At 49.0% G+C, this 21,424-nt stretch overlaps 1 protein-coding gene across 2 annotated transcripts in view; it reads left to right on the forward strand.

Moving 5' to 3' along the window:
* Positions 1-530: 530 nt before the first annotated feature.
* The window catches only part of TBL1X (transducin (beta)-like 1X-linked), a 209,153-nt gene continuing 188,259 nt past the window's right edge, over positions 531-21,424 (forward strand). Inside the window, exon 1 of one of the 2 annotated variants that reach the window (XM_012656827.1) lies at positions 531-588. The gene's annotated coding sequence lies outside the window, so the exon portion shown is untranslated. The remainder of the gene's footprint in view (positions 589-21,424) is intronic. The other variant, XM_012656828.1, reaches the window with a different exon arrangement.

Raw genomic sequence — 21,424 nt, forward strand, 5'->3', positions numbered from 1 at the left:
GACTGTAGGGACGCTGGTCTCCTGCCGTGGGGGAGGGGCAGGGCTGAAGTCCCTACCCTCTGCGGGGGAGGGGCTGGTTTGGGACGCGGCCCCCCCAGGGCGCAGGGGAGGGGCCGATTGGGACGCGGGTTCCCCTCCCCCTGGCGGTGGGGGAGGGGCGGGCCGTGGTGGCTGGGCACCCCCAGCAGTCCTCCCGGCCGGGGTCGGCGCGCTCGCGGCCGCTCCCCACGAGGTCACTGCCCGTGCCGGTTCCTCCCGCCATCCCTCCCTCTCCCGCCGCCGCCACTCCCGCCCCAGCCCCCCTGCGCTCGCGAGCCAGGAGCCGCCGGCGCGCCGCCGCCGCCGCCGCCGCCGCCGCAGCAGCGCCCTCCGGCCGCCATTCGGCACCGAAACTTTCCAGCGCCCGCGCCCTCTCGGGGACTCGCGCGGCGGGGCGGGGGCGGCCCGGGGGCGGCGCTCGGCTGCTCCGGGGCGCCGGGCCCTGCTCGGCCGCGGCACGGCCCGGGCTCGGCGACGCCCGGCCGCAGGGAGGCGCGGAGCGCGGCCGGGCGCGGCGGCGCCGCCACAAGTTGCGCTGCTCGCGGTGAGGTGAGTGCGCGGGGCTGAGCTCGCCGGGCGCGGGGCCGGGGGGCGCGCAAACTTATGTGGCGAGCGGGGCTCGGCGTCACCCAGGGGTCCGGCGGCGGATCAGGGCTCCCGGACGCTCCGCCCGCCCCCGGGGCTCCTAGAGGGGCAGGTCCCCCACTGTCCCTGCGGCGTTCGGGCCGGGGTGCGGCGCGCTCTCCGGAGGCTGAACAATACCCCGCTGCGGCCGCTCCCCAAAGTGCGGGCGCGGCGGGTGCGGACTGAGGCTGGCGGGGAGCGTCTTTGTTTTGGGGAGGGGAAGGCGGCCGGTAAGTTTGGGGAAGCGCTCGGTCTCTCCCAACCCCGGTGCCCCTTTGTCTGCCGATCCTGGGGCTCGCTAGGCAAACCTGCGCCCCCGCGGGCTGAGGGGCCGAGGCGGGATTCCCCCCCTGGGGGAGGGGAGCCCCGGTCTTCCGGGGCGCGGGCCGGCCCGGAACCGGGTGGCGGCTCGTGCGCGCGGAGAGGAGTGAGAGGCGGGCGAGGCGGCGCTGGCCCCGCGTCTGCTCAGTTTCGGAGGCGCGGAAACTGTCAAGTTAGTCGGAAGCCCCCTCCCCCCGCCACTCCCGGGCCAAGCACGGGGACCGGGCTGGGGGCGCCCCTGGTCTTCCGGCATCTGCGGAGCCGCCCGGTGCAGACCTGTTGCTCCCGGGCTCTGGCGGCGGGGGTTGGAGGGTGTCCCAGATCCGCGGCCCTGACCCTGGGGAGACTTTCCCTAACGGAGGGGCCGGTGCTCAGAATGGGGGGTGCGCCTTCGGGAGTCAGTGATTGCTGGGTTGGTGACAAGTTTGGGTCGCTGGAGGCCTGCCGCTCTGGGATAGGGCCTGGAGCTCACGTGCGTCGCTTGTGCGCGGTCAGGCCGAGAGCCCGGGCTTGCTCAGTGCTCGGCCTCGTGTTCTCCGACCAACTGCGTCGGACACTGCACAAAGTTGGGGTCCGACGGGTTTCTTTTCCAGTCGCTGATGTTTTGGAGCAAAACCTAAAAAGGAAACAAAAATCCAGGCTCCATTGTATCTGCAAGTGTTTCTGCTTTGCATTGTCATGTGTGGCTTGACCTGCCTTCTGGGTGTTTTCCTCTCTGACACGCCGCGCCTGTCCTCGGTTTAAGCTGGAAGGGGGAGGGCGAGGAGAGGGGAGCTCGGTTAAGGTCCCAGGCGGTGGCTTAGCTGTAGGAAATGGCTCTTGACGATTTTATGAAAAGTTTACAAGAAGGCATTTCTAGAAAAGACACAATTAGGGGAAAAAAAAAGAACGTTGAGTATGACGCTTTTATTTTAAAAGGCAGTCGTGTCTCAAATGTGCTGCAGATTTTTGTGGAAAACCACCAAGCTGTGTTGCTAATACAGGGATAAAAGGTGAAGTTCATCCCTCGATCCAATTATTAAAATGGCCCCTTAAGGCGATTACAGGCTTTAAAGGAACACACAACTGAGGGACAAAAGTGGAGATTTTTGGTGTAGTGCTGTGGTCTCACTCCCTCACCCCCTGCATTTTATCCCCTTACTGGACTCGAGAGGTCTACACTGCCAGGAAAGAGTAGGAAGCGATTTACAAAAAATAATTGTTATTGTAGACATACTTAGAAGTTAATGTATCAAAATCTGGAGTTTTTTCATTAATTATAACTGTATCACTGGTTCTATACAGGAGCATGTTAGTTAGAAGATACATTTCCCCTTTATGGTCATGGACAAATATTCATTCAAAAATATACTGAACTGCTGCTAGAGGCCAGGTCCTCTGCTAGGCCCAGGGGACCCAAGAGCAAGGCAGAGGCCCCCTTGGTGGATATTGGGAGTGGGGGGGTGGGGCGGGGAGGTGGCCCATTCACCTATGGCAGGGTGTGCTACTAGGATCCTTGGGTATTGGCTGTTCTTAGTCTTCCTTTATCCAAGGCTTGGTCGGTCCAGAAATTGTGACTATCTCCCTTCAGTTTTCACACTTTGATCCCTAAATCTCCTAGATTTTTTCATTGCTCCTGAAAGTTTGGGCTTTTTCATGAACTGTATAGGGATATCTTGTGATGTGGGACTTTGAAGTTGCATTTGGTTTTGAATTGCACTTTTATCTAGCAGAGCCTCGGTTTTCTCATCTGTATGATGGCGTCATGAAACTGTCTTGCTGGGCTGGTGTGAGGGTTTAAATGGGCTTGAGAGCTGACGGTGGTGAATAGAGCCCCCTGAGTTCATCTCCACAATGGCAGGTAGCATCATGACAGGTAACGTTCGTTGGGAAGAGCTGCCTTCATCCCCATTTGGCCTGACCTTGTGGAAGGGCCACCGTGTTTGTGCTCTACCGTTGACCAGTTATGTAACCTCGAATTCCTGCAACTTTTCTGAGCACCATTTCCTATGTGTAAAAATAAAAAGGAGAACTAAAGTCGTCCTACTGGATAGTTGAAGGAGCTAAAGAGAATGCATGTGGAAGTTTTTTAAAGATATAAAGCCTCTTGCAAATTTTATTTGTTGCTCTTGTGCAAATAGAATAATTGCCTGTATATTACTCAAATGCCATGCACTGAGGATTTTATAGGCATTTAATGCCCCATGGATGGCAATTATTGTTTCTCTGTTACAGTGGAGGACACCAGCACTCAGAGATGTTAAGCACCTTGCTGATACTGTACCTAGTGGAGGGAAGATTGTCTGATTCCCAAAGCCCAGCACTTAAGCTTGGTGTTATTTTGCCTTTCTGTCTATCTAGTGTGGATTTTCTCACTTGGAGACAAAAGATCTATAATTATATGCACATACACATACAGGAGAGTCTACACTGGTTATGTTCATAGAGATATATGTATTACGTATAGACATATCTCAACAGAATCACAGAAGGTTGACCACAGTGGAGTGATTATTTTCTTCTATAGCTTTGTCATTGCATATGGCAGCCACTTGCCACATATGTGTATTTAGACTTAACTGAAAATAACAGTTCTGTTCCATCAGTTCCACCAGCCATGTTTCACTCAGTAGCTGCATGTGGCTAAGTGGCCACTGCATTGGACAGCACAGAACTTGCAGAAGTTCTGTTGGAGAGTGCTACTCTAGTTACGGCAGTGAAACCTTGCTGACAGTCAAGAGAATTGGTGTGCTTTTCGGGGAGGGGGGCGGTGGTAAGGGAGAGGTTGATAAAGTTTGAAATAACTCACAGATAGACCTACTTTTTTTTTTTGAAAGACCCATTTCAGTCAGTGATTTGCCCAGGAAAGTGGTTTCAGCAGATGGGTTCTTAACCTGAAATTCACAGCTGTGAATGCTAGATTGAGGTGCATTGGACCAATTTAGAGTTAGAAAACCAGAGCACCAAGCTTGAGTTCCCCGACTGGGCGTTCCACTTTGGGCAAGCATTCAGCTGCTCTGTGTCTTGGTTTCCCCATCTGAAAAATGGCACTGCAGGTTCCACGCTGCCTGCCGGAGTCCTTGGGACGGTGTAGGTGGAGGGTCATGCCAGGCTGACGGTTCCCCTGTCAGTGAGCGTCCTGTGCCAGGGACCTGTAGTGCTAAACCGCATCTGATATTTTCAAGGCCTTGCTTGTGCTGGGTGCCTCGGTCTCCCCCATCCGCTCCTTACAGTTTAAGTCCTAAGTATTGAGGTTGAATCTCTTGAGGTCAAAATCTTCCCTATTAAAAGGCTGACAAGGAATCCTTCCAACGAGGTGAGATTTCACAATAATCAAAGTATAAGAAAAACAAAACAAAACATGGCCGAGTGTTAGCTGCTTCCTGCACACTAGACTCCTCAGTCAGGGTGTTATTTTTATTTCTTTAGTGGATGTGACATTTGCACAGTTCTTTGCAGAAATTTTATTTGCTAATGACACTGGGGGAGAAACCCGGCTCTGTGGGAGAGGTGGCTTCCCAGAAGTGTCCCACCACGAGCCTCTCACTTTGGCTACTTATCAGGACTATGGTGTGTCCTGCAGCCAGCCTTTGGCTGAAAGGACCTGCACACCTGGGTGCCCAAGGTTCTCCAGTGGCAGGACATGGATCCCTCCAGGGGGAGGCCATCTGCGGTGGGCCCCGAATGTGAGGAGTGCAGATTCTTGACCCTGTTACCTGCTGGGTGGGCGAACACCTCAGCTAAAACTTGGGGCTGTCTCTTTCCCAGTTTCCCGCCCCGCCAGGCTGTGTACACAGCTGCACTGTGCCCTCGGCATGGCCCTGTGGCCCTCCGGCCTAGCGGGTGATCACGGTTTCTCTGCCCAGCGGGACAGAGACCATCCCTGCCCTGCTTTCCCGATACCTTGCATTGGCCCTTTTTCTATCCCCCCCCTCCTCGCCCCCTGCTTAAAAACAAAAAGTAGTACATTCCATCCAGTACGTTGTTAATCTTTCACCACCAGATACATTTAAAAAATAGTTTCAATCAGGAAGCAAGACTAAGGGCATTTTGTAAGCACTTTTTTCTGAGTTGGAAAGATAAACTTTTTTTTTTCTCCCATAACTCTTTTCAGTGTGAAGGAAGTAGCTGACCTCTTGAGCCAGAGACTGGGGCACGTTTTTCCCCTGGGGTCTTGGCCCCCTCTCCCTCCGGCCCACCCTTTCCGCGGGGCGCCGCCAGATGGACCGTGCTGGCCAGACTGGCGAACCTGAAACCCACCAGAACCAACATAAAAGCTGAATGTGGGAAGGGATGGAAAAAGCCAACGTATTTGTAAAGGGCAAGGAGAGAGAGCCTCGCCTGAGAAAAGGACTTTGAAATCTCGAGGGAGAAATGCAATCATTGCAGTCATTAAGGAGTCACTCCCCGGCTGCTGCGAGGCCGGCCAGCGGGCACCTGACTTCAGAGGACCCGCGCTGGCACCCTCCCACCGCGCCCTTCTGTGCCTTATCTTTGCCGTCAAATATTTATGGAGAATCCCCAGTGTGCCCGAAGGTTAAGAAATGGAATTGGAGCACATTTAAAGTTAAGACAGGAGAGAATATGTTTATTGTACAAAGGAAGTTGGGTACCATTTCCTATGCTTGCTTAGGTTTGTTCTTGCCAGTGGGATCAGAGAGGTCGAGATGGTTTAAGAGAAAAGGAAGCCTTAGAATTAAAGGTAGAGAACAAGGTTGCTTATGGGAATGGTGCCTTCAACATGGAGCTCCAGAATGTTGCAGCCAACTAATGGTTCTCAATCGGGGCAATTTTGTCCCCATGGTGAAGGGGCATCTGCCAATGTCTGGAGACATTTTGAATTGTCACAGCTGAGGATAGGGATGTTCCTGGTATCTAGTGGGCAGAGGCCAGGGACGCTGCTCAACACCCTGCGGTGCACGGGACAGCCCCACCACAGAGAATGACCTGACCCCAAATGCCAATGGTGCCCGGGTGGAGAAACCCTGAATTATATGGTCAGCTATGCAATGATATGTGTCAAGTTCTATAGTTGTCAAGGCACACACGTTTTAGGCAAACTTTATGTTAGGAAATAAGTTACGACAGCTGCTGATGGAGTCAGTAAGAGTTTCAGGTGCTCGTAGGAGCAAGGGAAGGGGGCAGTGGGAAGTGGGCTTCCAAGAATGATTGTGAGTAAGGCCTGTGAGCGTTGGCGGGACAGGGCTGCTCGTCGCCCAAGCTCTGCCTCAACGCCAGTGTCTTGAGCCCCAGGTGCACGTGCACTCTGAGTGCATGTTTCTCAGCTTCTTCCTTTTGCTTTTGCTGATGTCGTCACAGACTCACTAGGTCTTACTTTGGGTCAGCTTCTTGGTGCTCTTGGAAGTGTCAGTAGGAGAAGGGCGTCCAGGGTGTGGTCCTGCTGCGGCCGGTTGTCCTGAGCCAGCCCCTGGCCCCCACATCCGCATGAGCCCCAGAGGAGCTCCAGGCCCTACCTGGTCGGGGGGGATTCTGGGCTCCTGCTGGCCCCGGGGGGCTGGGGACAGCTGTGAGGGAAACCTGGCATGCAGCTAGCTCGCCATGCAGCGACTAGGTCTCTGGGCAAATCGGTGAACTCTAGCCTTAGCTTCCTCATTGAGAGAGGAGAAGGAAGAGAATGAGAGAATAAAATCTATTTCTCAGGCTTGTCATATTAAAAGAGATAGAATTATTAGAATGCTTGGAGCAGCACGTGCTTATATTTTCCCCTTTTTCAAAGTTGGGCATTGGGTCTGGCAATGTCTCTTCATCAGTTAGGATGGTCTCTAGTAATTTGCTGCTTTCTTTCCTTATCTTTCTTTTCCTCCCTCAATTTCAGGGCTAGTTATCTATGTAAAATCCATGTATGTGTATAATTTTATTTTAAATCACCATATGGTAAATTGGCTGTTTTTCTCTTTGGGTGTACAGCTTTATGTGTGTAGACTGGGGTTAGCACCACCGTAGTGGGGATGGAGAACGAGTCCCTCCCCACCCCCAACCCCTAACCTGGGGCGCCCGCCCGTCGGCTCTGCTGCCCAGGTCTCTGGGATCCCGTTTTATTTAACAAATGCTGAAATGCCTTATGTGAGTCCCTCTGCTCTTCCAGCACCTTCCCCTGGTGAGAGGTGAACTTCATGGTTTGCGCACTTGGCCACCCTGCTGTCCTCAGGACGGCAGGTTTTGCGCTGTAGGTGTCATCAAAAGCAAGGAAAAGAAGAGCTTATTGCTGCTCACCGTGTGTGAGAAAGCATGTGGGGGTTTGCTGAGGCCGCTAAAGATCTGCTGTTTCTTTGGTGCCAGGGAGTTATTGCAGCCGTGATGGTTGCGAAGGGACTGTTTGCGATGGCCTTTCAGAGGGTGTCCCCCTCACCTTGCCACACAGTACTACCGAAAGACACTTTGTGTGTAAAATGGATCAGAAGGTTAAAGACCTGGCTTTAGTTTCACACACAGGACTCAGGTTCGTTAAGAGCCCTTGCACTTTTCCCATTGGGTTAATCACATGAATACAGAATAGGCTAAGAGTATTAGATGCAGTCCGCATCTGTGCTTCTGTGTAGCTGCTTGTCTACATTTTACGTTGGGCCATCATTTCGCTTTTTCTGATCTCAAAGGCAGTGGCATGTTTTCTAGAAGAATCCTTGTCGCAGCCTTCCTCAGGTGGTTTGCCTGGCTGTGTGAAGTCGCAGAATCTGTGCACGTCCTCCTGGGCAGGGTGAAAGGGCCGGATGAGAGGCTTCGAGGCTTCTCCCAGGTGTGAAGATTTTAATGTGGGAGCGGGACCCTACTTCAAGGTCGGGAGGCCACTGTTTTTCTAGACTGGTTAAGGATGATGGTGGTTTTATGTTAACTAAATGTTAGGGTACGCTGATGGTTATTTATGTTTTCTGCCTAGACCATCGCTTTTCCCACGATTAAAATCAGCAAGATTTTGGTAAACACTGGTAAGTTAGTTGTGTATTTTTGTTAAAAAAAAAAACAAAAACAATCGAGAAGATAGTTTGCTTGGGTGCCTCCGGATAATTCTTGGGAGTATGGCGTTTTCAGTCTCGGGAGACACTGTAAAATAAGCACAAGCAATGCTCACGGCAAAACTCCCAGTGTTTATTCTTGACCAGGGTGTCTGCCTTGAATTCCTGTCATTTTTTCCTATCGTGGTGGATGTAGCTGGAAAGTTTAAAAGAAAACATGAGAGTTCTCTTTGCCTGTTTCCCTGAAGGCTGGAACCTAGAATGTCAGCCCAGGCGGCCTGCGCCCGCTCGCCAGCGCACGGCAGCCCCGTCCCTCCCCAGCTCGCCACGAACTGGAAAACTTTCTCACGACTGTTGAGGACTGGATCCCCAGTCCCGTCTGCGTTAGGCAGAAGACACTTCTCCCCTTCCGGATAGCGTGACTCTTCCCGTTACCCACTTAACCTGTTGTCATGAGGCTTGAGTCTGTGTGAGCGTGTGGCATTGTTCAGTTACGTTTGAACGTCCTGGTGGATGGGAGGTTGGACAAAAGGAAGCTTACCGTATGCGGTGCCATTTTCATTTCTTAAATCAATAATAACAAACGCTTTACTATGGCCAGACCATATAAGGTCATTTTAAAAACTGGAGAAAAATTGAGCACAGCTGAGCCGTGATTTCCATTTTTAGTGTGTTGTGGGTAATGCTCAGGCTCGACCTGGACAACTCTGCTCCTGCAGCCGACCTTAATATCTTCACGTCCACATGAAGATGAGAAATGGAGTTGAGTGGAGGTCTGTTACCCAAAAAAATCGGTAGTGCCAATATGCAAATGTAATTCCCAGCATCCATAAACATCCAGGTGTCCTCACAGTTTCAGATTGTACTTCGGAAAAGCAGCTGAGTAGGGAATTGATGTCCCTACCATTTGGTTCATTTGGGGCATGGAATAAACTTGGGCTCTTCCCTTAAGTTCTGTTTTCAACAGAGTATCATCAGACATTTTAATCCTACTCGACTTTAATGCCAGTGCTATGTTGGTAAAAACTCAAGAATTCAAAAGTATAAACTTGAAAATGGCAATTGCCAAGTTCTGACAGTTGCAGGTCAGTCTGAGACATGGTTTGGTTTAACTCCCAATTTGATTATGAAAGAAACGTCACATTCGGTTTGCATTTGTAACTCACTGCTGATTCTATGCCGGTTCCAACCATTTCCAGTGATCTGTATCATGATGTTTCAAAAAGACTAGCCAGCAGAAGCAACCTTTGAGGTGCACCCGAGATACAATGAAATTGATGAAAATAAGAAAGAATGATCTTATATGAGTCCAGTTCTTGATAAATTATTGTAGACCACATGGGGAGAAGCCTGTGGAAACTAGAGTTACTTTTACATTTCATGGCACACTCATAAATTTTATGGGACCCTGAGTATGTTTTCTTTAAACTAGTAGTTTCCAAATTTGGGGGAGGGGGACAGAAATGATGGGTCTTAGGTTTTACTTCCCAAAAGGGCCTCCCAGGTGAGTTTCATGCCTTCTGGCAGGTGCACAACAAGATTTATTGGCATGCAGGAAGAAACTATGAAAATGTCTATTAAAAATTAATGCTTATATTTATTTATTTTATTTTATTTTTTTCTTGAGACAGAGTCTCACTCTGTTGCCCAGGCTAGAGTGCCGTGGTGTTAGCCTAGCTCACAGCAACCTCAAACTCCTGGGCTCAAGCGATCCTCCTGCCTCAGCCTCCCGAGTAGCTGGGACTATAGGCATGCGCCACCATGCCCGGCTAATTTTTTCTATGTATTTTTAGTTGTCCAATTAATTTCTTTCAATTTTTAGTAGAGACGAGGTCTTGCTCTTGCTCAGGCTGGTCTCGAACTCCTGAGCTCAAACAATCCGCCTGCCTCGGCCTCCCAGAGAGCTAGGATTACAGGCGTGAGCCACCGCGCCCGGCCTATATTTATTTTTTGTCTGTGAAAATGCATATAATGTTTTGTGTATATTTAATAAATAAATTTCATGAGTTCAGGCCACATGCTCAATACTTTTTCACTGATAGGCATATGCAATGAAAAACATTTTGAGAGCACTGATTTAGGTCTCCAAAGGCTAGAAGAAGGAATAATTAAAGGCCCTAGATGTAGACGGGACACAGCTGTACCCCACTTTTCTTCCAGCTTCAGCTGCCAGGGTGTGTGTGCGTGAAGTAACTCAGATCTACCAGCTTGAAGGTTGGACATCACTCCAGAGATACAGATATTGCTGATTTGACTTAGGGATAGGCAAGAAGGAACACGCAACAAGAGGGTGTTGTGCACATTTTGGATCTAGTGGATTTTGTATGTTGTTTTTAAAGTTGAAAAATATTTATGTTGTAGAACTAGGCGACAGTATGTTGGTTACAGGTGCATGAGGAAACCGTGGAACAATGCTGTGCTTTTTAAGCATTTTATGACTCTACGTTGTTTTCATAATCACTTAATTCTGTTTGTAAATCAGCTGCTTTCATTGAGGATGCCCTCAGGGTTCTGGAGAATTAGGTGCTTTTGTTGAAGAAGTGGTTCAGATTTGGGTTGTGATAAAAGTTGGTGGGTGCCTTAAATCTGGCTGTTTGTTGTTTTGTTTTCAGAGACATATTTCATCCATCATGGTTGTTATTAAATCCATTTTTGTTTTTTGCATTTCATATTACAGGTTTTTTGTGTTTTTTTTAAGAGAAAACTGATTTTAGTTGATGCTACGTTACTGGTGTAGCGGTAACGTATGTGCGAATAAAGGTAAAAACTGTATACGCAACTCAGACCACATTGCAGAGGTGAGAAGTAGGACTCGCCTCCCAAGGTAAGGTCTTTTGTCTGAGCTTATTTGCTGAGAATAGCTGAAGGTTTCGTTTTCGTGAGACTCTAAATGCCAACCTCAAGTAGTGTAAGGTTTCCAGACCAGGTTTTTTGTTTGTTTAACTTGAGGGGATTGACACGTCAGGTTGTGTGTGTGTGTGTGTGTGTGTGTGTGTGTGTGTGTGTAATTTTTGGTGTTTGTGTCTGTTTTCTCCTTTGTGAATGTTGAATTTACAGTATAACTTTGTATATAAAATGATGAACAGATACTTGCCTAGTACATTGAAAAGCCTGTGGGGAACAATACTTGTAGATTGTAGATTTCTATATACCGACAGGACACCTTATGCCAAATGTCATTAACACTTGTCAGGATCTATGTGGACATTTCCTGTGAACTTTGGTAACTGAAATTTTTATGTCTACTTAAAAAACCCTGTTGCTTCTCTTTATAGTAATATTCACAAGGCACTCACTATAAAGAGAGGAGAAACAGGAAGTAGAATTTTTTACACTCTAGATTTATGTACCTGTCTCTACTCTTCAGAGGTCAGTACATTGATGCCTCAGTGAGAACCTGGGTTATAATGAAGTGTAAAGCAGAAGAAAAGGCATATTTGGGAATACGCCTTATCTGTCCCCATTGCCCAGCCCCTGCAAGAGGAAAGAGAAATGACACGGACTGTTTTGCTTTTAGCCAGATGCCTTGCCCCTTAGACAGGTAGCTGGTCTTGACTTCATGTTAGAAGGAGGTCCACTGACACATGAAATCAAGCGGAAGCAGGTCAGCCGGTCACCACCGAATTGCTGCAGCTCTGCACTGAATCCTCTCTGTCTTTGTTGTTGAGTGATGATGCCAATAATTATTTGTTTGGTTATTTGCCAGCCACATCATCTGATATGACATTTCAGAATGTATCTCCGAAAATGGCCCTGAACTCGCTGTCCTCTGAAGCCTGCACCAGAGTTGATGTTATTTCCTAAGTGCACACTCATGCACCTGGCAAGTGCCTCCATCTAGGTGTGGTTTCCGGGAGTGCGAGGTGGAGGTGGATGCAGTTGGAGTGTAGGGGACCGGTAAGGACAAATGGTAAAACCCCAGGGACATGAATCTATGAGTACACTAACCTTCAAGAGAGACTATAACAAGAAATTAGTTTACGGCGTTGTTGAAGCACCGTTTACATAATTTACAGCGAGGAAAGCAGTTACTTCTCGTTAGGAAGAATGGAGTTATTAAAATTAGCTATCTTTATCTTTCCACAGAAATAAAAATCAAATGAATTTTAGTTCAAATAATTATATGCGAAGCTTTATAATTGGAATTTTGAAGTTAGCGACATTATATAACCTTCGTTAATTACATTAGTGTACTCAAACTAAATATAGAATAAGATTAGCTCATGGAAACATTTCATTTTTATCTCAGTCAGTACAGCTCACATCCACCCAGTAGTTAGTTTCCAGTTACAGTTCGTCATTTTTTGAACATCCTGGCCATGGTTTCAGAAAAGATAGTTGAAACAAGAGACTGTGTTTTAATTATTTCCCAATTCATCTTTAAGTGTAAAAAACACAGGGTAAATTGTCCTTTTTGAATTTTCTTTCCTTTATTTATATGCCTGGCACAGCAGAGAAGCAAGCTGGGATCGTTAATCCCATTTTTCTTTGTGGAGTTTGTTTTAAGGGAGACTTGGGCTCAATTCATAGTTTGCTATCTAAAAGTAAATGTTCAGCCTTCTCTCATTTCCTGTTGTGTTTGCTTTTCCATTCACTGTTCTATATTTGGACAGCAAAATGTATCTTTCTGTACGTGTTTCTGGTAACCCAGATGCTCACTGGAGTGGATTTCTCTCTGTCCACATCTCTGGGTTGGGCAGTTGCGAGTGTTTGGCTTTCTGTACCTCATAGAGTTGAGTTAGATAGAGACGTTGTCCATTCCGGTTGGGTAGTAATTCCCTTTGCAAGCTACGCGGTACTCCGTTCCATTTGGGTTTGCCACAGATGTTTGCTTTGCCTTTGGGTTGCCAAGACGTCAGCTTGTCGTGATGTTTCCTTTAACATAGAACTCCTGAGAATGGCTTAAAATTCAGTTGATTTTCTTAAACAAGGTTATTGAGCTATGAATAACATACCATTAAAAAAAATCCCCTTTTTAAGTGGTACAATTCAGTGATTTTTCGTAAACTTACTGAGTTGTGTAAACATCACCATAGTCGAGTTTTAGAACATTTCGTTCCACAGTTAGGTCAGGACAGGAGGTCGAGGTGTTATCAAACTCTGCTCCCACCTTCCAGCCACGGGCAACAACTAAGCTCCTTTCTGTCTCTATACAGTCCCCTTCTGTGGACATCTTAGAGGTATATTTCCAAGAATGAGTATCTCTGTGCTTGGCTGGACGTTCCGGGTGGTGAGACCTGACTCCCTCGCCCCTCCTGGGGAGGGATGGGTGGGAGAGGGCAGTGAGGATGAGTATGATAGTGTGATTGGCATCCTGCCTTCCTTTCCTCACCTGTGAGATCAGGCTAACAGTGGATTTGTGGCAGGCTCTAAATGTGAAACCTTGTGGGAAGTGATTAGCTCGGAATCCGGCCCATGGGAGGAGCTCGTTGTATGTGCTGGTGTAAACAGTGGGCAGAAGCCCATAAGGGGCCCTGTTTGACAGGCAGGGGACCAGACAATGGTGGGCTGAGGACGTGACCACAGGGCAAACACCCCTTTGTGCTTCCACCTTGAAAGCGCCTGCGTGTGTCTTTCAGGCTTGCAGGGAAGGTGGACACGGGCCCGGGGTCACCGCAGCTTGGTCCTCAACCAGGGGCAGTTTTGCTCCCAGGGCGCATCTGTGGCTGTTACACACGAGGAAGGGCTGAGCCGGCGTCTAGCGTGTGGAGGCCAGGGAGGCCTGCTGCAGTGCAGAGGGTGGTCCCCCTCTGCCAGCAAACACCTGTCCAGCCCAAAAGGTCAGCAGTGCCAAGGCCAGAAACCCTGCTTTTGGTAGCGTTGCGCCTGATGGTAGTTTTAAGTAAGGTACTTAGATCCTCCAAAAAGACTTAACGAAGTTGAAAGAATAAAAAGCCCATCGGGCTTACGAAAGAAATACAAACTTCTTAATCAGTCTTATACATATATTTAGGAAAAAAATAGGGATTTTTTTTTCCTGAAGCAAAAAAGATAAACAAGACTTTGGAGCTCAGTTTAGAAGGAAAAAAATGACTTGCGCATCCTTTGGAAGTATTTGTTTACAAGTGAACAGTGAAATGGCGGCGTAGACTCCGGGGCACTGCTTGGCTTTGATCTGGTGGTCACATCTAACCTGTGTCTGTTCCCTGAAGAACTGGGTCCCTACACCTGCCTTCCTCCGCTACCTTAGCGCCCGTCCAGGCGCTGACCCTCCTCCTCCGCTCCTGCCTGCTGGGGCCTTTTCCTCCCCACCCCCACCCCTGCTGCCTCTGCTTTCTGCCTCTTCAGAAACTCCTTTTCCTGATTCTTTGGTTCCTTTTGGCCTGTCTGTAACCCCATTTCCCCCCCCAAGGTAATCCGTGATTTATATGCTAATTGCAAAGAATCCAAGCAGTGCGGGGTCCTGAGTTCTTCCTCCCCCAGCGCAGAATCAGCAGTCTGCACAGCTTATCGAGTGCAGCATCGCGGATCCTTTTCTAGCAGTTTTGGTTGTCCAGACACAAGTATGCAATCTTGTGTTTTCATCTAAATGGGCTCATATTATGCTTGTTCTGCTCCATCTGCTTTCCTTATTTTCACAACTTTATTGAGGTATAGTGAAGTACAGTAAACGACACATGTAAAAAGTGTGCGGTCTAATCACTTTTTTGTATGCACACACATATTTGCAGAACCAGCGCCCCAATCAAAATAGTAAAGAGTGTTTCTACCACTCCCCAAAGTTTCTCTGTGCCTTTTTGTGATCTCTTTCTGCCACTACGGATGTGCTTTCTATTCTCATAGGGTAGTTTGCGTGCGTTTCCTAGCATTTTATCTCAGGGAGGTCATACAGCGAGTGCTCACCATTTGCCCGACTTCCACTGGCACCTGATTTGGGGCTTCCTCCCTGTTGGTGTGCGTGTCATTCATGCATTCCTCTCTGCTGCCAGGTAGCATTCCATCCTGTGTGGACGCACTGAGTTCATTTATCCATTTGCTAGTGGTGGGGCATTTGGGTGGTTTCCACCCTTTCGGACTATTGTGAATAATGCTACTATAAATATTTATGTGGTCCTACCAGGTTCTCACACTTCATCATGCATCAGAACCACCTGGAGAGCTTGTTGGAACACAGTGCCTGGCCCCATCCCCAGAATTTCTGAAACGGGGTCTGGGTGGGAACTAAGACTTGGCCTTTCTGACAGGTTCCCAGCGATGATGGTCTGAGGACCACACACGCTTTGAGGGCCGCTGCCTTAAAGGAAGTCTTTATACATTGTGATAGTTACTCCTTTGTTAGTTCCGACTATTTCTCTTGGACCATTTCTTGTCTTGTAATGTTGCTTGTGGTTCGAATTCTCAGCCCCCCTGCCCCCACTTTTTTTTTTTTTTTTTGGAGATGGGGTCTTGCTCTGTTGTGCAGGCTGGAGTACAGCAGTATGATCATAGCTCACTGCAGCCTCAGACTCCTGGGACTCAAGTGATCCTCCTGTCTCAGCCTCCTGAGTAGCTGGGAACATAGGTGTACACCACTACACCCAAATACTTTTTTATTTTTTGTAATGGCAGGGTCTTGCTGTGTTGCCCAGGCTGGTCTCAAATTCCTGGCCTCAAGTGATCCTCCCGCCTTGGCCTCACAAAGTACTGGTGTGAGACACTGGGCCCGGCCCAGGCCCCTCATTTTTGTGTGGTTCAGTGTCAGTCTTGCCTTTGGGCTTTTGGGCTTGGCTTTCTTACAGCAGGGGGCTGACACCAAGAATTACTCAGGGCCTGTGGGTCACTGTTGATGTTGCAAAAACACCAGCTATGATTTCCCCGAAAAGGGTAGTTTGCCTTCATTGGGGACCTACCTCGTGCCCTCACTCTGTCTCTCTTTCTCTCTGCTGCTGACAGCTAGTGTCCCCTTGTGATGGCATGGCCAGGCCACGCTGTCAGCACCCACCTGTGTGGGGCAGGCTCGTAGCCATCCTGTGCTAGGGGCCCCATGGTGCTGCTGTGCCCCTGGGACTTTAGAGTGAAGTGGGTCACACAAAAATCTATGCTTCGTCCATCCACTCCCAGCCCCCTAAAACAAGTGGTCCCAAACCAGTCAGTGAAAGGAGGCTGTTGGCCTTTCAGGAGTCTAGTCTAACAAGCCAGCCACCGGGTAGCAGCTAGACGTTCTCTCTCTCTTTCCCGCCTCTCCTTCTCTTTCTTTTTTTTTTTTTTTTGAGATAGGATCTCATACTGTTGCCCAGGCTGGAGTGCAGCAGTGCAGTGATACATCACTGAAGCTTCAAACTCCTGGGCCCAAGTGATCCTCCTGCCTCGGCCTCCTGAGTAGCTGGGACTACAGGTGCATGCCACCACACCCAGCTAATTTTTCTATTTTTTATTTTTTGTAGAGATGCGGTCTCACTATGTTGCCCAGGCTGGTCCCAGACTCCTGGCCTCAAGTGATCCTCCCACCTCAGCTTCCCAAAGGGCTGGGATTACAGCCAGGAGCCACTGCGCCTGGCCTTCTCTTTTTTTTAAATGACAGTTTTCCTCAGCACAAATGTAGCTCACTCTTCTAAAGTCTGTATAACTCAGGAATTTCCTAGTATGTATATAAAGTTGTGCCACCATCAAACCATCAGCACTGTGTAATTCTAGAATGTTTTCATCACCCCTAAAATAGACCCTGTACCCATTAAGACATCACTGCCCATCCCCCTCTCCCCAGCACCCTGGCAGCCCCGAATCTGCCTTCTGGCTCTGGACTTGCAGTAGATACTTCAGAGAAACGGAATCGAGATACGTGGCCTTTTGTGTCTGGCTTCTTTCACTTCGTATTTTTGAGTTTCGTCCATGTCGTGGCACGTGTTGTTCTGGTTCCTTGGCAGTTCTTTGCCAGAACCCTGGGTGATCACGGAAGGGCTGCGCGGCAGGGCTGGGCATTTAGGTGGAGGAATGTTACGGGGTGAGTCAGCGGGCCCGCAGCCTGCTGCTCTCTCCGATTACATTTAAAACGTAAAACCGTTCACAAATGGAACATTGTTCATAAGATCGTTTATAGTTCAGCCTCCAGTCTAGCACAGACTGTAATTTTCTCCCCTCCCTTTCTCTTCAGTTCCTCCACACGTCTCCCACTTTCCTGTACCTAAAGGTCAACACGGAAAACCATTTCGGGCCATCGAAGCTGTGCGTGCTGATGTCTCTCTCCTGCTGTGTAGTTTGGGTGGAGTTTTAGGAAGTCCTTTCTTGGGGACTGTTAAGAAGCTCGACTCTCCCAAGGCGGCTGTGGGATGTTTCTCGTGGCGCTGAGGTCGTGGGATTCCTAGCAGCAAAGAGTTTGGCTGCTTTCTGGGGCGTCCCCGAAGCTGCAGCCATGACTGACTCAGAAACGGAATCATAGAATTGTTTACTTTGCTGAATTTACCAACTTCTTGTCTGTGGATGACCAAAATGACTGCTGCTGGTTTGGGTTGGAGAATATGGAGGCTGACTTTCTCAGACCATCCGTGGGACATGACTGGGCCATCCGTGCTTGCAACAGAGGGCTTGTTGATAAGGCTGAAGGCCGTTGGTACTTTCCCGGTTGATGTTGTAACTGACTATATTTCCTGTTGCTGCCGGGGCAGATGACCCCAACTTACTGGCTTAGACAACACCTATTTAGTATCTTACGGTTTTAGAGGTCAGAAGTCTGAAAGGGGGGTCTCACTGCACTAAAAATCAAGCTTTCAGCAGGGCCACTTCTTTTTGGGGGCTCTAGGGGAGCACCTGTTTCCTTGCCTATCCAGAGGATATTCTAGAGGCTGCCCCATCCTGGGCTGCGGCCCCTTCCTCCGCGTTCGGAGGAGCAGGTGGTATCTCTGACTGTTCTGTAGGCACAACTCCCTCTGACCATAGCCTGCAGAGGTTCTCTACTTCTGAAGGCTCGTGTGTTGACGCTGGGCCCACCTGGATAATGCAGAACGATCTCCCCATTTTAAGATCCTTAATTTAATCACATCTGCGAAGTCCCTTTTGCCATAGAAGGAAGCGTATCCACAGGTCCCAGGAATTTGGGCGTGGACATCTTTGGGGGCCAATATTCTGCCTACTACATTGTCAGTCTTCAAAAAGAGACGTATCGTCTTTGTTTCTGTCCTTAATTTGCTCCCTGGAAGCCTGCAGGACTTGTGTATTTGTTTAGTATTCATTTTTTGTCTCTGGAATAATTCAACATCCAGGGCTGTTGGACCATTTTGTTGGTGTGTCTCCTCACTCACTGAGTCTTGATTTGCTTCTAAGCAGAGCCAGGGTTTTGCTTTCCATCTTGGAAAGCCCTGAGATTGCTGGTGCAGCTTGGGCACACACTGTCCCCAAGCATGCCTGGACCCTCTTTCCCTCCCAAGAGCCCCACGCTCAGGGCCCTGCTGCCCTTGGCTTGGGGCTTTATCAGGGACTGTGCCAGAGCCACTTCCCTGGGCTTTGAGTCTCGGAGTCTGTATCAGCTGTGGGTACGGAACCAGAGTGCCAGGATGCTTGCGAGCAGAGGTAGCAGGTGGTGCCCAGCCCCCAGGACTTTGTAGAGGCCCTGTGTGCACTTCTTGGGGTCTAAATCAATAGCCTCTGGGCTTGCATCTCCACAAAATGGTGCAGGGGGACAGGTGGCATAAGGGACAGGAGACTTGTAATAGTATGGGCTCGTTAATCAGCATTTTGGCTCAAACATATTTTGGGAGTGTATCGCTCAGCTTTCTGCCATGCTAATGTTGCATAATAAACAGCCCCCAAATTCAGAGTCTTAAACCATTTCTCTCTCGCTCCCTAGTCAGCGATTAGCTGTGGCTCTCCTGGGCTCAGCCGGGAACAGGAAGGCCTGGTCAGGTTCTGGGCTGGGTTTAGGGCTGAGGTGACGTATCTTCCTCATTCTGGGGCTGGGGAACTCTGGGGCATGTCTTTGTGTTTCTCCTGGTAGCATAAGAAGCCCAGCTAAACCATGCAGGCACATTTCTCTGCCGGTCACTGTCGCCAACATCCCATTGATGGAAACAAGTCACACGACGAGGTCCAGCGTCCACAGGGTGGGGAGGGCTCTTCCTGCAGAGACACACGAAGGAGCAGACGTGGACTTCCGTTACGGGGAGGGAGCCGCGAGCTGGGGTCGTGATGCCTTCTGCCAGGGTTGCGGGTGGGAGGGCAGTCTGTGGACACATCCAGTCGTAGCCTGGGAAATCAGCTCTGCAGGTGGATGGTGGAAGCCCTGGGTGCTTGTTAAATATGTAGCTTCCTCGGTTCCATCTTAGAGCTGTGTTCTTAACCCGGGGAGGGGGCGGCACTTGTGCCCCTCAGGGACTCTCCGCAGTGTCTGGAAACATTTTTGTCTGTCATAACTGGGTGAGGTGCTGCTGGCACCTGTTGGGGTGGAGCCGGGGCAACTGCATAGGATGCCCCCACGGCAAGGAGTTATCTGGCCCAAATGTCGGTAGTGCTGAGGCCAAGAAACCCTGCAGAAACGGGCAATTTCCAGGCGATCCTCGTGCCTTCTGCCGTGTGAGAACCACCGGGCCTTGCAAGAGTGTCCCAGTGGGGAAGAGGAATTAGTGATCCTCTCCATACAAAGGGAGACCTCCTGAGCAGGACGAGTTTGCTTTCTCACTGACAGCTGTGGCGAGAGACAAATGGAAACGCAGGGCTTGGCCAGGTCTCTATTATTTCTGTGACTTTTGAAACCTTTTGCTGCATACTCTATTAGTTCCTTAAGTTTTATTAATTACATGCTATTGTTCAGCTTAATAAATGGACCATTTATTTTGTGTGGAAAAATCTATGTTTCTTTAGGAGATTTTCATTATGAGCTTAATTTTTTTCTAAGTGGCCTTTTGCCAACGCTTCTTTTATGCATATATTTCTTTTTTCCTCACCAGCAAGATTGTAAATTCTGTTTGTTTTTTTTTTTTTGAGACTCACTCTGTCACCCTGGGTAGAGTGCAAAGGTGTGATCATAGCTCACTGAAACCTCCAACTCCTGGGCTCAAGCAGTCCTCCTGCCTCAGCCTCCCAAGTAGCTGGGACTACAGGTGCGCACCACTATGCCTGGTTAGTTTTTTCTATTTTTGGTAGAGTGGGGAATCTCGCTCTTGCTCAGGCTGGTCTTGAACTCCTGACCTCAGGTGATCCTTCTGCCTTGGCCTCCCAGAGTGCTAGGATTACAGGCGAGAGCCACCGTGCCAGGTGTAAATTCTTGATAGCAATGATCTTGATAGCAAACGATTCTGAAAACCTGCCTTAGGTTTTGTTTCTGCTCTGCACAGCAGTCAGCATGCAGAAATGGTCAGCCAGTTGCTGAGGGTTTTAACTGCAATGTGAGTGGCACTCTGGTTAAGATGTGTTTGTCAAGTGTCCGTGGACCAGCCTTTTCTGTCATCCCTTGCTGGACATCCTGTCTCCAGGCTTTAGGAGCTGACGGGTTTGAGTTGATGCTTGGTTGCTGTGCGGCAATTAGGGGAAGAGGGACAGCCTCCTTCCTCCTCCTGCCCCCAGGTTGTTTTATTTTAGTGATTGAAATGTTTCAGGTTTGAAAAAAAAAATCAGAGGGATTGCGTGCTGATCGGATAACTGAAGCACAACGCGGTGAGTTAAAGCCTCTCTATCCCCCAGACTTCCTTTTGGAAAGCCAGTCAGGGAAGCGTTTCTGTAGAGGATGCCATGTCGCCTAGAGTTTGCTATGATTTGATCAGCCAGGTATTGCCTCTGGGGGCTACCTGCAAGTTATAAAAATAACTGTTCTATGAAATACTTTTTCTTTTTTTGGTTTAGTAATGATGCATTGAAATGGTGGTCCTTGCGTATATCCCTAGTAAAGCCTTCGTGGTTCCCCATGTGGGAAAGACACTTAATGGTTTGTGGAATGCAGGGGAGGATCAGGGTCCATGCAGGTGGCTCCGTCCTTTCAGTTGCTCCGTGGTTTTTGGCTTTTTTTTTACCATTCTCTTTTTATCTCCTTGGCCGTCAAGACACCAAGTCGGTGTGTCTGACAAGCGGATGGCCTAGAAATTCCCATGTAGTAAAAGAGAAGATGAAAATAGAGGTATGGGAACTAAATTAGAAGGAGGACTTGGCTTCATTAAGAAAACAGAAAGCCACATTGTGCACATTTTCCCTGCCACTTTTCTGAGTGCGGGGCTAGCAATTTCAGATGTCGTTATGCTACCAATCTTGGAAGTTTCCAGTTGTTGTTTTGTCTAGAAGAAAATTTACATTAAAGTAAACGAGCCTCTTTAAAGTCATAATTTAGCTGTTGGAAAACTAATGTCAGTTTTTGGAAAAGGAACCCTGATCTTAGTCGACGTGACCTTCTCAAAGGGGCCCGGAGTGTTTGTGACTTGTGCCAAAGGACTTGAGCCACAAGAGACGTAGGAGGAAACCTAACTTCTCTTTCTGTTTTGCACGTCTGTGTCAAGACATTCCGCGGATTAATTCATGGCACAGTGATAGAAGGTCCATGGTATCAGATACAGCGAGTGGAATGTTGTTGAGATTGGGCCGGGGTGTGGGGGGGG

The sequence above is a fragment of the Propithecus coquereli genome, unplaced genomic scaffold, assembly GCF_000956105.1.
Source record: "Propithecus coquereli isolate 6110/MARCELLA unplaced genomic scaffold, Pcoq_1.0 Scaffold52, whole genome shotgun sequence".
Lineage (NCBI taxonomy): Eukaryota > Metazoa > Chordata > Mammalia > Primates > Indriidae > Propithecus > Propithecus coquereli.